The following is a 14,425-nucleotide window of genomic DNA, read 5'->3' on the forward strand; positions in this document are numbered from 1 at the left end:
AATGAAAACTTTTTTTCCCCTTGAGATGGAGTCTTGCTCTGTCGCCGAGGCTGAAGTACAGTGGCGTAATCTCCGCTCACTGCAACCTCCGCCTCCTAGGTTCAAGCGATTCTCCTGCCTCAGCTTCCCAAGTAGCTGGGATTACAGGCACACACCACCAAGCCCAACTAATTTTTGTATTCTTAGTAGAGGCGGGGTTTCACCATGTTGGCCAGGATCGTCTCAAACTCTTGACCTCGTGATCCCCCTGCCTCAGCCTCCCTAAGTGCTGGGGATTACAGGCATGAGCTACCACACCCAGCCCTGACTGTTTTTAAGTAAGGGACATGAGTGTGTGTGTGTGTCACACAACACACACACCTGTGTCTTCCTCTAAATTACTACATCAGGGCATATGTTAAATCAGGAGCTGAACCTGTTTATTGGAATCTGGAACTGGTCACTTGGAAACTGGGAGTAGTTGGTCTTCTCTTTGTGTTCTAGAACGGAGGCAATTATACTTCCACTCATCTCCCATGCAGACAGCTCAGGTGAGAAATTAATCAATCTACTCCATCCGGAGTTCATAGGAAGCTCCATAAATCCTAAGCATAGCTTTCCATTTAAAAAATAAGTCTTTATTTCTGCCCAACTGGAGAACAGGCTTATAACTATAAGCCTGAGATACCATTTGAAAAATCAAATACTAACTAAATAATATTCTTAAAACAATAGCAACCCTTGTCATTATTATTATTATTTATTTTATTAATTAATTTATTTTTTGAGACAGAGTCTCGATTTGTCACCCAGGCCGGAGTACAGTGGCATGATCTCAACTCACTGCAACCTCCACCTCCCGAGTTCAAGCGATTCCCCTGCTTCAGCCTCTCAAGTAGCTGCGACTGCAGGCACACACCACGCCTGGCTAATTTTTTGTACTTTCAGTCAAGACGGGTTTTCGCCAAGTTGACCAGGCTGTTCTCAAACTCCTAACCTCAGGTGATCCACCCGCCTCGGCCTCCCAAAGTGCTGGGATTACAGCCTGGCTCCTTGTCATTAAGTCTGTCTCTCTTTTTGACATCTTTGCGCCTAAGTATACAGGCTTCAGAACAGACTGCCTTTGTCCACGTTCCTGTTTTTTTGTTTGTTTGTTTATTTGTTTGTTTGATTTTTAATTTTTTTTATTATACTTTAAGTTCTAGGGTACATGTGCATAACATGCAGGTTTGTTACATATGTATACTTGTGCCATGTTGGTGTGCTGCACCCATCAACTCGTCAGCACCCATCAATTCATCATTTATATCAGGTATAACTCCCAATGCAATCCCTCCCCCCTCCCCCCTCCCCATGATAGGCCCCGGTGTGTGATGTTCCCCTTCCCGAGTCCAGGTGATCTCATTGTTCGGTTCCCACCTAGGAGTGAGAACATGCGGTGTTTGGTTTTCTGTTCTTGTGATAGTTTGCTAAGAATGATGGTTTCCAGCTGCATCCATGTCCCTACAAAGGACGCAAACTCATCCTTGTTTATGGCTGCATAGTATTATTCCTTACCATTATGTCCCTCTTGCAAGCTATTTAAGCTCTCTGAGCTTCAGTTACCTGGTCTGTAAAACAGGAGCAGTTCATAACTAGCTGATAGGGCTGTTAGGATTGGATGAAATTGTGTTTGTAAAATGCCTAGTGCAACATTTGAAATTTGCTCAACAAATCAGTTAATATTTTCACTATGTTACTATTCGTACTTTCAGAATGAATGAGAAGGACATGCAAATGAGAAAAAGAGAGCCCAGGGTTGTTAAGGTTGTTAAGCCTTAACAGGACGTTATCAAACACTGCCATTAGGAAGACCGACAAAGATCATTTAGGAAGTAAGTTGATAGTGTTTATCAAAATTTAATCGGTACATATCTAATTTCTAGGAACCTGTTGCAGATGGATCCAAACTAATTTTACTGGGCAACAACTGTCAGGTTCTCTTGATAAAATTCAGCTGACTGCAGTGACTAGAGGTAGATGATACAATCATACAACCTTAACACAAAGAGCCACACACCTCAACTGTGGGCTCCTGATTAGGCCACTTCAAATACTAACTGCCTCTAGGGTGTAGAGATGAAAGATAAACTATCATATACACTACTAATGCTCATGGTAGATATGATCAATTGGGTACCTCTTTCTTTTTTTTTTCTTTTTCTTTCTTTCTTTTTTCTTTTTTTTTTTTTAGACCCAGTCTCGCTCTGCCGCCCAGGCTGGAGTGCAGTGGTGCGATCTTGGCTCACTACAACTTCTGCCTCCTGGGTTCAAGCGAGTCTCTTGCCTCAGCCTCCCAAGTAGCTGAGATTACAGGTGTGCACCACTGTGCCTGGCTAATTTTTGTGTTTGTAGTAGAGGTGGGGTTTCACCATGTTGGCCAGGCTGGTCTCGAACTCCTGACTCAAGTAATCTGCCTGCCTCGGCCTCCCAAAGTGCTGGGATTACAGGCATGAGCCATCATGCCCGGTCAAACTACTCATTCTAAATATGCCTTTGTCGGGGAGGAAAAAATCATTTTCCTTCTACCCTTTTAGGTTCTCAGCTGAGGCTCTGACAGGTGAACAGGAAAGAAACAACAGAGGTTTGTCACCATGTATATACACATGGGAAAAACTCAGGGATGAGTATCCCAAACAGGCGGCTAGAACTTGGACTTAAATAGCACCTTTAAAAAAAAAACAATAAATTTCAAAGACATAACAAGACAAAGCAGAAAAACTTTGAGTTTCTAGGGCAGCAAATTGTGGACAGGTCAGCACCAGTCAGTAAAATTTGTTATATGAATGTTCTGATGCTGTCTTTTCACTGATAAGGGTCTAGGATTGTCAGTGATTAATTGTTGTACAAATTTGTATCCTGATTTTAGGCAAATAGGGAAAAGGATGACAGCTTTCCATGTATCTTCTTCTCAGTTGTCTTTAGCTCAAAAGAATCCTTATGCCCAAGTGGTATATTTTGGGGTGGCAAATTCTGCTATCCTTTACCTTCCTGTACTGCAAAGTCTAGAAAACTAAAAATTACATTCCCTAGCTTCTCTTGCAGCTGAGATTTGGAGGGAGAATTCAGTCCCACCAAAGTCACATCAGATAATTTCCAAAATATTCCCCCCCTTTTTTTTTGATAAGGGCTAAGATGAAGGATGTGCTTAGTGTGAGGTCCAGATGGCCTACTGTTAATAACTGAGGCCCAGGATCTGGCCAGCTTACCTGCCTCCAGTCAGGGCAGCATAGGACTAGCAGTGGCCTTCCCTACTGGAGACTGGGGAGTTGGGGCTGAGCTGGTAACATTTAGGGAGGGCCTGTAGAGGCTGAGGAACATTTGTGTTTTTTGCAGACAGCTCACTCCCAGGAGGAAGAAAGTGAAATCCTGGGCTGAGCACACCTAGAATTTTTCCCAAATTTGCCTGCCCGGTTAAACTACCTCTTTCCTCTCCCAGCCACTGCAGAAAGTCAGAGAGGCCAGGGTGTTACAACTCCACATAGGGGAGAATCACCAAGGAGGGTGAAAGGGTTTAGTTACATATATTGGCAGGAAGTCTGGTGAAAAGGGACAAAAAGAACTGTCACAATTTACTGTATATACTCCTGTTTAAAATTAATTTTTATAAAAATCCTGTATTCATGTACAATTTGTATAGTTAAAATAGAAAGAAAAAGAAACCTACCACTTTGGTGTAGGATGGAGTAGCCTACAGCAAATCAAAGATCCTGCCAAGAAAAACTGGAAAATCTAGATTACGGTAATTTAAAAAGAAAAATAAATCTTTTAAATGCATCAGAGGGCTGGGTGAAGCAAAAAGGATTAGAAGAGGCCCCACTCTGGAGAAGGGAGAGCTGCAGAGAGGTGAGCTGTTAACTAGCAGCCACTTATCCCGTGGGGGGCCCTCATCCTGCCACTGGGCAGAGGAAAAGTCACTTCCTGGGATAGCCCCATCTACGGCCAGCTTTCCTCTTTTATTCTTCATCACAACAGTCTCAGGGTTTGCGCTGCAATTTGTCATTAAATGTCAACGTCATTGCATTTTTATTTGTCTCTCTGTGTACACTGTAACCTTCATGTGGGCAGGAAGAGTCTGTCCATCTTGTTCGTTGTTGCATTCCCAGGCCTGGTATACGGTAGATGCTTAGTAAATATGTGTTGGGTTGGATTGGAATGAATGCAATGGAATATGAACAGCGAAAGCTTTCCAACTCTTTCAGCTTTCCTGGATTCTAAAGGCCCCTTTTCTCCCCGGAGGGTCTGTTCCCTTAAGGCTTTGTCAACAGGGCCAAACCTAAGCTCCTTCTGATAGAATGGCATCCTCTGAGTCCTGCTGTAACACCTCCGGGGCTTGGAAGTGGGTGGGGTTGCGAGCCTTATCTGCAACCCTCTAATCTCCCAGGCCACACCCAAGCTAGCACCTCCAGGCCCTTCTCTCCCTAACCACAGAATGCCTTGCAGCTCTAACAGAAAAAGTGTAAGAACTCCTGTTTTGAGGGCCTACCTGGCATCCAGTTTCTGTTTAATTCAACCCATTTCTCAATCTCTCCAAAGCCCTGCAGGTTCTTCAAGTCCACGTGCTCTCAAACCCTTGCCCCAGATTCTAAAACCAGGCCTGTCCACCCTCAGTCTTATTGCCGGGCCTCTGGGCCCACCTTCCCCATTCTCACTGAACCCTGGACCAACCAAGCCTCTGGGGTCCCACCCAGGGGGAACCCACACCCCATGAGTGAAGACAGTACAGAGAGAAAAAATCTAAATGGAAGTCTGCAGTTGCTGGGTACTTTAAAAATGTCTTTCTAAGGTCGGGCACGTTGGCTCATGCCTGTAATCCCAGCACTTTGGGAAGCCAAGGCGGGTGGATCACAATGTCAGGAGTTCAAGACCAGCCTGGCCAATATGGTGAAACCCCATATCTACGGAAAAATACAAAAATTAGCCCAGAGTGGTGGTGCATGCCTGTTGTCCCAGCAACTCAGGAGGCTGAGGCAGGAGAATCGCTTGAACCCAGGAGGTGGAGGTTGCAGTGAGCCAAGATCGTGCCACTGCACTCCAGCCTGGCAACAGAGCGAGACTCTGTTTCAAAAAAAAAAAAAAAAAAAAGAAGTCTTTCTAAGTGCAGCTTGACATTCTCGAAACTTTATTCTTGTGCATTTGAAGTATTTTATTTTCCTTTCCAGATGTAAAAAGCCCAAGACTGAAGCCAGGAAAAATGAATTCTGGTCCTGGTTCTGCTGCTATGTGATATTGGACCATCCGTTTTCTGATGGAAACCTGGCTCATTTGCTTTGGGGGTTGGTCCTCTGATATCCGAGCAGGGACTTTGATTTTCTTGTGGGCACTCAGAGGCTGTCAGGCTCAGGGAAACCTACATACATGGTCCACATTGAAATGAGGGTCTAAGGCCTTGATGTAAGCACGAAAGTGCGCAGGCAGCATGCAGCCCTACAAGCAGGCATTGATCCTCAATGGGTCAATGTGTTAAGGTTTATCCAGCCCCAGGAGGGCCCAGGTCCCCGCTGGACAAGAGGCTTGTGTATTAGCCCTTTTTCACACTGCTGATAAAAACACACCGGAGACTGGGCGATTTACACAAGAAAGACGTTTAATGGACTTACAGTTCAATGTGGCTAGGGAGGCCTCACAATCATGGTGGAAGGCGAAAGGCACTTCTCACATGGCAGCAGTGAGAGAGTAGATGAGGAAGAAATGAAAGCGGAAACCCCTTATAAAACCATCAGATCTCGTGAGACTTATTCACCACCGGGAGAATGGTATGGAGGAACCGCCCCCATGATTCAATGACCTCCCACCAGGTCCCTCCCACAGCACGTGGGAATTATAGGAGTACAGTTCAAGATGAGATTTGGGTGGGGACACAGCCAAACCGTATCAGCTTGTTAGGCCTCTCCAGAAATGGAGAATTTTCTTTTATATCACTTTGGTACTTATAGAGGCTTCCTGTGTGCCAGGTCTGTTCTAAGCACTTTACACCTGATGGCCCATTTCATCCTCATGACAAACCTATGGAGTAGATGTACTTTCCCTGCCAAGAGCTCCAAACTGTGAGGCCTTGGGAAGGTAAGGCATTTATTCAAGGTGAGCACTTTCTACAGTTAGAGGCAATCTGGCTGCAGGGTCCATGTTCTTACCCACAGTGCTGGTGATTTTTCTACAGGCACCAGAAGAGCCTCCTCATGCGTGGTTTGGGTTCCCTGGTCACTTGATCCCAGGTGGACAGTGCTAAATGTGGGCATGCCACTCACTGTAGTTTAGTCACACCTTAGTCTCATGGTTTGGTTTTTCTGGAAAACCCTAACACAGTGCCTACAGGGTGTTCTGTAAATATACATGGTTCATCAATGCATGGATTTGATTTTGATCTTTTGAGTCTCCTCTGGGCATCAGTCTACAACTCATCTTGGGGGTGGGTTATACCTGCAAATAGTCCATCTCATTAACTACTTTCTTCCTAGTTTCTCAGTAAGTGACATTTTCCTGACCTCTTTTCCAGAATCCAGAAGCAATTTTCCAAAGCCCACTTCCTAAAGGAGGCCCTCACCCACAGCAGTATATACCCAATAGGGGTCTTTCCTTTCCTTGAACCCTTATGAAATCTTTCTAGTTTTTTTTTTTTTTTTTTTTTTTTTTTTTTTTTTTTTTTTTTTTTTGAGACAAGGTTTCGCTCTTGTTACCCAGGCTGGAGTACAATAATGCAATCTCGGCTCACTGTAACCTCCACCTCCCGGGTTCAAGCTATTCTCCTGCCTCAGCCCCCTGAGTAGCTGGGATTATAGGCACACACCACCATGCCTGGCTAATTTTGTATTTTTAGTAGAGATGGGGTTAGTCAGGCTGGTCTCAAACTCCCGACCTCAGGTGATCCACCTGCCTTGGCCTCCTAAAGTGCTGGGATTACAGGCGTGAGCCACTGCGCCTGGCCAAATCTTTCTAGTCTTTCAAGAGTAAACTGATATACAGCTCTCCAGTTACTTTATTTGTGTCATTTCATTTAATGGTTCATTTTATTTTATTTTATTTTTTGAGACAAGATCTGGCTCTATCACCCAGGCTGGAGTCCAGTGGCGCGATCTCAGCTCGCTGCAACCTCTGCCTCCCGGGCTCAAGCCATCCTCCCACCTCAGCGTTCTGAGCAGCTGGGACTACAGGTACATACCACCACGCCCAGCTAATTTTTGTATTTTTTGTAGAGACAGTCTTGCCATCTTACCCAGGCTGGTCTCCAACTCATGAGCTCATATGATTTGCCTGCCTCAGCCTTCCTAACAGCTGGGATTAAAGGCGTGAGCCACCATGGCTGGCCTTCACAGTTCTTTTTAAACCTCGATCTAGAAATGGAAATCTCAAGCAAAAGAGGGCAGATGTTTTTATTTAAGGCCCTCAAAGAAGATAAGGAAGTCCAAGAAATTTTCCAAATGGAGTTGCAAGCAGAGAGAATATGGAGACTTAGAAAGGTGTTCGATCTCAACAGGAGCTGTTATTTGTTTGCAGATTTGCCTGTGATCTTCTTGTGGGCCTACATACTTCCCATTGTCACTGCTATGGAGCCGGGACCCAGCCCAGTGCCGGGTCAGAAGAAGCTCTGTTAGTGCTTATGAACTGTGTTAAATTGGAACTTTCAACCAATTCAATACGGTCACAACGGGTTGGCTCCTAGTAAGCTGCTCAATAAGTGTGTCTTCAGGTGACGATGGCAAATGAAAGGCAGTAAGGCCCATTGATTTCAGATCCAGAGTTTGGGACTCAGAACTATATCATCCTGGGGTCAAATCTCAGTCTTGCTTGCTTCTTTCTGTGTGCCCTGAGCCTCTCCCCTGTAGAGAACCTATTTCACAGTATTGCTATGAAAATGACATGAGATCATGCATGTGAAATTTATCATAGTATTGCTCATAATACTACCTTGGGCTGGGAACTATTCCCAGGCTTTCTCATTTAATCCTCTTGCAATTCAAAGAAGGCACTCTTAACTGCCCCACTTCTTTCAGATTAAGAAGTTGAGGAACAAGGGCCGGAGCGGCGTCTCCAAGGTCACAAAGCTAAGAGTGAGTATAGAACGCAGGTGCAGTGGCTGGTCTTTTATTTTGTTTATTTATTTATTTATTTATTTTTATACTTTAAGTTCTAGGGTACCGTTAAGGGAGAGCTACGAAGTCCCACATGTGGGCAGTAAGTACTCAGTAAAAGTGCACTGTTGCTGTTACTGCTGCTGCTGTTATGCTGGACAGCCGGGGAAAGTGAGGGGCAGAGAACTTGGGTCCCCATAGCTACTCCATAACAGAGCCAGAACCACAGGTGGCTCCAACATTCAGACCTGGGGCACCAAGCCTCATTGCTTGTTTCTTAACTGCTTTCTCCAAGGCCTGCCCTGGGCAGCCACACCCAGAGTTCTCACCACACCCTGGAGCTCTTGCCACCCAGAAGTTCTCGCCACACCCTGCCTGCTCCCAGAAGGTCCCGGAAGGTAACAGGGCCATTGAAGAAGGGCTGCATTGTTGTAGCCCTGGCCGTGGCCCTGAAGGCCAGGAGGACAAACACTTTGTCTTATAAGTATTGCAAATCAATATACAGTAAAAGTCAGAATAAAAACCCTCTTGAACTTCAACTGACCTCAACTCCAACGACTGGCCCTGAGGACAAATACCCAGGAACCTGATTCCAGGAGAGAATACTTCTGCATGGCATCCAGTTGCTACCTGGCAGGAGGGTGTTTGCCTTTGGGGGAGGTGGGGGCAGAGGTATCAAGTTCTCCTGGGGAAGACAGGAAGTTTGCCAGCGCCACCCAGAGCAGAAAAAAAGTGTGACGGCATCAGTAAAGATGACAATAGCAAGAGATTTCCTTTTTTCCTCAGAGTCCTGGCCTGCAATGAATAGGTGAAATCACAACAGCTAAGATTCAGTTAGTGCTTACTGCGTGGGCCACGTGCTGCGCTTAGAACCACATGCATTGGTTCGTTGAATGCACTTAACAACCCTATGGCATGGATTTTATTATTTTCATTTTTCAGGTGAGAAAATCATGGTACAGAGAAAAGTAAATTGCCTCCCCAGGGACTGCTCAGCCCCCAGGAAGCAGAACTAGAGTCTGGACCCAAGCGGTCTTCTATGGCCCTTCCCTGCAAGCTGGCAGTGGGGTATTTCTCTTTATGGTCCTCTCATTTAATTTTGAATCAGATGTCTTATGCCGAAGTATATACAGAAAGGGCACCACTTTGGAAGGTATACTATAACAAAATACCATAAACTGGCTGTTTTGTTTGTTTGTTTTTTGACCGAGTCTCGCTCTGTTACCCAGGCTGGAGTGCAGTGGCACAATCTCAGCTCACTGCAAGCTCCACCTCCTGGGCTCACGCCATTCTCCTGCCTCAGCCTCCCAAGTAGCTGGGATTACAGGCACTGGCCACCACACCCGGCTAATTTTTTTTTTTGTTTTTTTTTTTGTTTGTTTTGTTTTTTGGTAGAGACGGAGTTTCACCATGTTAGCCAGGATGGTCTCCATCTCCTGACCTCATGATCCGCCCGCCTCAGCCTCCCAAAGTGCTGGGATTACAGGCGTGAGTCACCTCACCCAGCCAACTGGGTGTCTTATAAACCACAGAAATTCATTTCTCACCGTTCTGGAGGCTGGAACTCCAAGATCAAGGCACAGGCAGAGCTGGCATCTGGCAAGGTTCTGCCCTCTAGTTCATAGATTGTGCCTTCTCACTGTGTCCTCCCAAGGTGGAAGGGGTGGGAGGTCTCTCTTGGGCATCTTTCATAAGGGCATGCCTCCCATTCAGGAGGCCTCTGCCTTCATGACCTCATCACCTCCCAAAGACCCAGCTCCTAATACCATCACCTTAGGGGGTAGGATTTCAGCATATGGATTTTAGGGAAACACAAACATTCAGACCATAGCAGAGGGGCTGAGAGACCCCTGAAGCCTGCTTGGGCTCCTAAGAGCAGCTGACACATGTATAGGATTTTGAAGAAACTTTTCAAGTCCCAGGGCAATCAACTTTGTTCCTGCTCTGAGTCTGAGAGGTCCCCATTAAGTTAGCCCTCTCATTCAGTCTTTTTTTTTTTTTTCTTAAATTTTGAGACAGGATCTCACTCTGTGACCTAGGCTGAGTGCAGTGGCACAATCACAGCTCACTGAAGCCTCCACATCCCAGTCTCAAGGGATCCTCCCACCTCAGCCTCCCGAGTAGCTGGGACTACAGGTACGCGCCACCGTGCTTGGCTAATTTTTGTATTTTTTTGTAGTGACAGGGTTTTGCCATGTAGCCCAGGCTGGTCTGGAACTCCTGGGCTCAAGTGGTCCACCCGCCCTGACTTCCCAAAATGCTGCCACTACAGGCCTGAGCCCCTAACTCGGTCTTTACTGCAGAGCATTAAAAGGGTGGAAGAAGCGCTTCACTGAGCCGTTCTCCTCCCCCCACCACCACGAGAGGTACAAATTCTACCAAACCTCGTCTCCTGGCCTCTCTGCCTCTGTTGCAGGTTGAGGTTTGGCCTTCAGGGACTGCTTCTGTGAGCTAATTTCTTGCAAAGGATGTGACAAACATCACTAGAGAAGACACACCTCAGCACGTGTTCCAAAGGGCTAATGTGGTGAGTTCAGCACTGGCCCCATCAGCGTGCAAACCATGTGAGAGGACTCATGCATGGGAGGCCACCCATGAGCAGGGCTATTTTAATAGAATGTCTTCGGGGTGTGTTAAGAAAAACCCCGGCTTGGAGTGTTTGTGGTTCATCTGGAACCAGGCAGCGCTGTTTTAAGTTTGGGGCCTATAGGGGCTTCTTGGGTTTCTGCTTATTGATACCCATTTCAGGTCCTCCAAGAACGGTCCTGAATCATTCCCTTGGCTATGTCCATGTACCGCATCATTCCTTTGAGTAGTACACTGTAAATACTTAAAGAATGCTAAAGAAAGTTTTGAGATCAGAGCCTTTCCCACAAAAGTCAGGAGTTTCAGCTCTCAATAAGCAGAGGTATCTGTGGTTAGAGGGAGCCCAGAAAATGTGGGCTATGTGCGCCCCCTGCTGGAGAGGGAGGCCCAGGCACATGGGGCTTCTAGTTCAGGGCCCGGGTCCTCTTGAGGGTTCTCGGAGCACCTCCTCCTGGCTCAAACGGCTTCCTGTCCTCTCAGGACTGGAGAACAGGGCTGCTAAGGGTAATGTGGCAATCTAGAACCAGATTGCCGGGGTTCAAATCCTGTTTCTGCTACTGCTGTGTAACTTTCGGCAGGTCATTAAACCTCTCTGTGCCTCACCTTCCTCATCTGTAAAGTTGGGATGATCCTACTGGAGCCTACCTCACGGAGTACTTATGAGACATAAACGAGATAACATCTCAAACACTGAGGCACAAACGAGGCAACATGTCAAAACACTTAGAATAGTGCCTGTCACATGGGGAGTGTTATGTGTTAATTAAATATTGATTATTGCTATTAATATCATCATCATCATTCTCCTGGTTATTAATAAAATATAAGAGAAAGTTTTTCTCCTCTCTCTCAACCCTAAGGGTCACTTTCACAGGCATCAGAAATTCTAACAATCCCAGTGCTAGGATTACAGGCATGAGCCACAGCACTAGGCTCATTATTCTAGATACTAAGAGAAGGGAAGAAACTGCTAACACTATTCCAATGAAAACATCTTCCTCAAAGAAAAAGGGTAAGCGGCAGGGCACGGTGGCTCACGCCTGTAATCCCAGCACTTTGGGAGACGGAGGCGGGCAGATCACGAGGTCAGGAGATCGAGACCATCCTGGCTAACATGGTGAAACCCTGTCTCTACTAAAAATACAAAAAATTAGCCGGGCGTGGTGGCAGGCTCCTGTAGTCCCAGCTACCGGGGAGGCTGAGGAGGGAAAATGGCGTGAACCGAGGAGGCGCAGCTTGCAGTGAGCTGAGATCACACCACTGCACTCCAGCCTGGGTGACAGAGCCAGACTCTATCTCAAAAAACAGAAGAAAAAAGGTAAGACAAGCCCAGTGGCCATGCCTGTAATCCTGGCACTTTGGGAGGCTAAGGTGGGAGATTACTTGAGGCCAGAAGTTTGAGACCAGTCTGGGCAACCTAGCAAGATTCCCTCTCTACAAAAAAATTTAAAAATTGACTTATGCCTGTGGTCCCCGCTACTCGGGAGGCTGAGGTGTGAAGATCATTTGAACTCATGAGTTTGAGGCTACAGTGAGCTGTGATTACCCCACTGCACCTTGGGCAACAGAGTGAAACACTGTCAATAAATAAATAAATAAATAAATAAATAAATAAATAAATAAATTTTAATTAAAAGAAAAGGAAAACGGTAGAATAACTTTCATATTAGCCAGGCACTTCCAAAGTTTGTTGGGCTTGTTGGTTGTCTCTGATAGCAAAATAATCTACAGACTGCCTTTTATTTCTGCTTTGGGGAAAATTTAATAAAGTTTGGTTTCTGAGGTAGGTAGCAATACATAACCTCAATTTAACAATTTGTTTTCTTGAAAATTTGAAGATTACCGGCGGGCGCGGTGGCTCAAGCCTGTAATCCCAGCACTTTGGGAGGCCGAGACGGGTGGATCGCGAGGTCAGGAGATCGAGACCATCCTGGCTAACACGGCGAAACCCCGTCTCTACTAAAAAATACAAAAAACTAGCCGGGCGAGTTGGCGGGTGCCTGTAGTCCCAGCTACTTGGGAGGCTGAGGCAGGAGAATGGCGTAAACCCGGGAGGCGGAGCTTGCAGTGAGCTGAGATCCGGCCACTGCACTCCAGCCTGGGCGACAGAGCGAGACTCCGTCTCAAAAAAAAAAAAAAAAGAAAATTTGAAGATTATACATATGTCTGTTCACATGTATGCATATGCCTTACATATATATACACATATGTGTATTTGTGCAAACATGTATACATCTATATTCCATTTTAGTCATTTGGCATATGCTTACAAAGATACATAAACATACATTGTGAGCATGTTTAAGACTTTATAGGCCAGGCCGCTAGCTCACATCTGTAATCTCAGCAGTTTGGGAGGCCGAGGCAGGTGGATCACTTGAGATCAGGAGTTTGAGACCATCCTGGTCAACATAGTGAAACCCCGTCTCTACTAAAAACACAAAAAATTTAGGCAGACATGGTGGCGTGCACCTGGAGTCCCAGCTATTTGAGAGGCTGAGGCATGAGAATTGCTTGAACCTGGGAGGCGGAAGTTGCAGTGAGCCAAGATTGCACCACTGCACTCCAGACTGAATGACAGAGCAAGACTCTGAAAAAAAAAAAAAAAAAAAAAGATTATATAAATACATATATACAGAATGCCTTATAGATGTTTATGCCCCTTTGAGTGGAACACTGATGGTTGTGGGGAGGAAGGCACACATGGAAGAGGTAAAAACAGGCATAGGGTTCCCCAGGGGACGATATTTTCAAGAAATTTTGAAGTTCAGCATGGCGCAGTTTAGAAAGGGAGGTGATGGTGGTGATAGTGGTGGTGGTGGTGGTAGTGGTGTCGATGATGGTGATGGTGGCAGTGATGTGGCGGTGGTAATGGAGGTGGTGGTGGTGGAGGCTGTGGTGCTAGTGGTGGTGATAGTGGTGGTACTGGTGGTAGTGGTGATGGTGGTGGAGGCAGTGGTGGTGGTGGTGGTGTTGCTGGTGGTGATGATGGTCGTGATGGTGATGATGGTGGTGGTGGTGATTGTGGTGGTTGTGGTGATGGTGGTGGTAGGGTGTTGGTGGTGGTGATGGTGTTAGTGGTGATGGTGATGATGATGGTAGTAGTGGTGATCGTGGTGGTTGTGGTGGTAGTGGAGGTGGTGATGGTGGTGGTGTTGGTGGTGATGGTGATGGTGTTGGTGGTGATGGTGATGATGGTGGTGGTGGTGGTGATGGTGGTGGTAGGGTGTTGGTGGTGGTGATGGTGTTAGTGGTGATGGTGATGATGATGGTAGTAGTGGTGATCATGGTGGTTGTGGTGGTAGTGGTGATGCTGGTGGTGATGGTGATAGTGGTGGTGGTAGTGGTGGTGATGGTGGTGGTACTGGTCGTGGTGGTGGGGGTTGTGGGGGTGGAGGTGGTGATGGTGGTGGTGTTGGTGGTGATGGTGATGGTGCTGGTGGTGATGGTGGTCATGGTGGTGTTGGTGGTGGTGGTGATCGTGGTGGTGGTGGTTGTGGTGATGGGGGTGGTACTGGTGGTGGTGGTGGTGATGGTGCTGGTGGTGATGGGGGCACTGGTGGTGGTGATTTTGGTTCTCATGGTGGTGATGGTGGTGCTGGTGGTGATGGTGGTCATGGTGGTGTTGGTGGTGGTGGTGATCGTGGTTGTGGTAGTGGTGGTGATGGTGGTGGTACTGGTCGTGGTGGTGGTGGTTGTGGTGATGGTGGTGGTACTGGTGGTGGTGGTGGTGATGGTGCTGGTGGTGATGG

The 14,425-nt window shown here is 46.6% G+C and overlaps 1 long non-coding RNA gene across 3 annotated transcripts in view; it reads left to right on the forward strand.

The window, feature by feature from the left end:
• The first annotated feature begins 483 nt into the window (after positions 1-483).
• LOC108536743 (uncharacterized) overlaps positions 484-14,425 on the forward strand; it is a 19,317-nt gene continuing 5,375 nt past the window's right edge. Inside the window, exons 1-4 of one of the 3 annotated variants that reach the window (XR_001887610.1) lie at positions 484-530; positions 1,734-1,853; positions 8,010-8,066; positions 10,504-10,614. This is a non-coding gene — a long non-coding RNA (uncharacterized LOC108536743). Of the gene's footprint in view, positions 531-1,733; positions 1,854-5,972; positions 6,082-7,047; positions 7,089-8,009; positions 8,067-10,503; positions 10,615-14,425 lie in introns of those variants that run through there. The other 2 variants (XR_001887611.1, XR_001887609.1) reach the window with 2 other exon arrangements.

This window comes from Rhinopithecus bieti, unplaced genomic scaffold (genome assembly GCF_001698545.2).
Source record: "Rhinopithecus bieti isolate Rb0 unplaced genomic scaffold, ASM169854v2 scaffold_13349, whole genome shotgun sequence".
Lineage (NCBI taxonomy): Eukaryota > Metazoa > Chordata > Mammalia > Primates > Cercopithecidae > Rhinopithecus > Rhinopithecus bieti.